Source organism: Macrobrachium rosenbergii, chromosome 34 (genome assembly GCF_040412425.1).
Source record: "Macrobrachium rosenbergii isolate ZJJX-2024 chromosome 34, ASM4041242v1, whole genome shotgun sequence".
Lineage (NCBI taxonomy): Eukaryota > Metazoa > Arthropoda > Malacostraca > Decapoda > Palaemonidae > Macrobrachium > Macrobrachium rosenbergii.
The window spans coordinates 3,949,050-3,952,609 of NC_089774.1; the positions used below are offsets into that span (position 1 = coordinate 3,949,050).

Consider the following 3,560-nt stretch of genomic DNA (forward strand, 5'->3'; position numbering starts at 1 on the left):
GCTGCAATTTGGTACGTTTGGTAACTGGAGGGTGGATGATCAACAAACCAATTTGCAGCCCTCTAGCCTCAGTAGTGTTTAAGATATGAGGGCGGACAGAAAAAATGAGGGCATAAAAAAAGTGCGGACGGACAGACAAAGCCGGCACAATAGTTTTCTTTGACAGAAAAATAAAACGAAAAATGAAAGATTAATCAGAAAGGTAACAAATGAAGATGGAAAATTACCTTACACATATGGGCAACCCTCTAAATCATAAGTAAATTATTAAAAAATGGAAAATGAAATATTAATCATAAAATTAATCAAACCTCGGCTACGTAACCTTAACCCACAAGATGATTAATCAGAATATATTCATGGGTTTTTACTCAAGGAGATGAATCAGCACATAAGCAGGACCATTTACTCTCAGAGAAGAGACTTCTGTCCATAATCATGATTGGAATGCAATATCAGTCAGTCAGTCTTTAGTGAAATTAAGTTGAAAGCTGCCTAGATCGTTTACTCTATAGAATCTGTTGGAATGAAATTAAAGCCTTTTATTCTCCTAAATTATTAACTGGAATGCAAACTCAGCCATTTATTCCCTAATATCAATTGGAATGAAATTAAAGCCTTTTATTCTCCTAAATTATTAAGTGGAATGAAATTAAAGCCTTTTATTCTCCTAAATTATTAAGTGGAATGAAATTAAAGCCTTTTATTCTCCTAAATTATCAAGTGGAATGCAAACACAGCTTTTTATTCCCTAAAATCAATTAGAATGAAATTAAAGCATATTATTCTCCTAAATTATTAAGTGGAATGAAATTAAATCCTTTTATTCTCCTAAATTATTGACTGGAATGAAATTAAAGCCTTTTATTCTCTTAAATTATGATTGGAATGAAATTAAAGTCTTTTATTCTCCTAAATTATTAATTGGAATGAAATTAAAACCTTTTATTCTCGTAAATTATTGATTGGAATGTAAACACAGCCATTTATTCCCTAAAATCAATTGGAATGAAATTAAAGCCTTTTATTCTCCTAAATTATTAATTGGAATGAAATTAAAGTCTTTTAATCCCCAAAATCAGTTGGAATTCAATCACTGCCAATTATTCTCCTATATAATTAACTGACATGGAATCATTCCCTTTGCTTCTCCCAAATTATTAATTGGTATGCAAGCACAGCCAGTTATTCTAATAAAATATGAATTGCATCAGAGCCATTTATTCTCCTGAATTAATACCTTGCATGCAATCAAAGCCTTTTATTCTCCTAAAACATTTTACTGTAATGCAATCAAAGCCAGTTCTCGTTAATTATTACTGTTATGCAATCACATGCATCTATGCTAAATCATTAACTGGAAGGCAATCACAGCCATTTATTCTCCTTTGTTAATTAGGATGCAATCACAGGCATTTATTCTCCTAAATAATGAGTTAGAAAGCAATCACAGACGGTTATTTTTCCCAAAATACTCAAGGGCACACAACCACATGCTCCAAAATAATGAATTATAATGCAGTCACAGCCACACACTCTTATAACAGACTTGACTGCAATCACAATCACTACTCTCCTAATAGACTTGACTGCAATCACAACCACATACTCTCCTAATAGACTTGACTGCAGTCACAACCACATAGTCTCCTAATAGACTTGACTGCAATCACAACCACATACTCTCCTAATAGACTTGCCTGCAATCACAACCACATAGTCTCCTAATAGACTTGACTGCAATCACAACCACATACTCTCCTAATAGACTTGCCTGCAATCACAACCACATAGTCTCCTAATAGACTTGACTGCAGTCACAACCACACACTCTCCTAATAGACTGGGCTGCAATCACAACCACATTCTCACCAAAATAAATAACCAGAGCTCAATCACAACGGAAGAATGATCACAGATAATCCTGTTTTTTCTTCCATCTCGCACCTTTTACTTGCTTCTTCAGGAGCTGAAGGTTATATATCGTCAGCAGGCACTGGCAGTAGCTTGAGTGATCGGCTAATTCTTCTGTCAGGAGCAGCAACTGATGCTTGAAAATACTGCTGACGACAGTCAACAGACGAAAATCTTCCTTCTTCAGAGGAAGATTCAAGAGAACTCCTTCAGGTAACGTCAGGAACCCTGGTGATAATTGAGGCTTCCCTTCGTCAGGTGGATCACAACAGAAGCAAGACGAGGTGTGAGTAACAGCAGAGAGGCAGAAGGGATATCAACAGCGGCCTTTCACGGCGCAAGGACTTCTGACAATCCGTCCCAGCGTGGTCTGCCTTTTGGGCTTCGACTCGTCTGATGATCAGCCGTTGGGCGGAGCTTGCGCGCTGAGATCTCGCTAAAAGGGGTGGCGACGGTAATCGGCCCAGGGGCGGGGGTGGGGGTGTTTTAGGGAGGGGTTAGATATATATAGAGGGGTGGGGGTTAGGGTAGGAAGGGGTCATTTAGAGACAGGGGTATATCAGGAAGACGCGTCAAAAAACGCCCAGATTTGATCAATAATTTCACATCTCGCTGAGTCTTCGGGAACTTTGGAAAATAATAATTCTGTCTCTCCTTCCACATACACAGACGCGTATCTGTATGTGTGTATGTGTACACGTACGTATGACGTAATCCATGCACTCTACATGAAAGTTCAAACATTTATGTATGTATGTATTATGTATGTATGAATGTGTCTAATGTGTCAATTATAATTTACATCCCTCATGTTAAAACTACAAAATTATATATGTATTTAAGATTTTATATTAAATAATATATATATACATATACTTCTGGAAACAGGTGTCAGACGTGACACCGATAAAAAAAGGTGTCAACCAACAGGGTGTCAAGACGAAAAGAGGTATATGTCTAGATAAAGGCTGTGTCACACGAAACTGCTAAAAAGTTCGGGGCGGTCAGATTAGTGCCACAAGTGGCGTCACTTCTTAAAGTGTCACACGAGGAGATTCTAAGGCTTCTTGACACCGAAACTGACACCAAAAGAACGAATTAACCGTCTTTTAAATCCCGACACTCGTGAAATATACTTATATATCAACTCTCAAGGACAGAGGGCTCCACGTGACACCTCTCGGAGTATTACGTGACGAACTTTCTCATGATTCCGATACATTTTCTGACAATTTCCTCTGACTTTCGCCCCCCCCCCACCCCCGCCCCCATCTCTGAATACACTCTGCCCCTCGCCATGACTTTGCAGAAGAGTCTGCAGGAGTCCAGTCAGGTCTTGGTTACTCAATCCGGTCGTAATTCCTTTGATAAAGAGTGAAAGATTCAACCGACCGATTTTAATCCACACTCAGGTTATACATTTGAAGGCCACTTTTTTGAGCGATGCTAACTCTGCCGTCGGCTCGTGTTAGCCAGTTCTATAGGCTTCAATAGGCTTATATTGACCTGTTTTATATTTTTTAATGGTCTTATGATGAGCTTTTTCGATTTACATAGGCCCAATGCCCTGGTTTCTTTTCTCAATAATCTTATGATAAGCTTTTTCGATTTATATAGGCCTAATGACCTGATTTCTTTATTATTAT

The 3,560-nt window shown here is 38.1% G+C and overlaps 1 protein-coding gene across 1 annotated transcript in view; it reads right to left on the reverse strand.

Annotated features, from left to right (window-relative positions):
- Positions 1 to 3,025, reverse strand: part of LOC136856063 (golgin subfamily A member 6-like protein 26) — a 14,034-nt gene extending 11,009 nt beyond the window's left edge. Inside the window, exon 1 of the mRNA XM_067133667.1 lies at positions 1,948 to 3,025. The gene's annotated coding sequence lies outside the window, so the exon portion shown is untranslated. The remainder of the gene's footprint in view (positions 1 to 1,947) is intronic.
- Between the last annotated feature and the right edge of the window lie 535 nt (positions 3,026 to 3,560).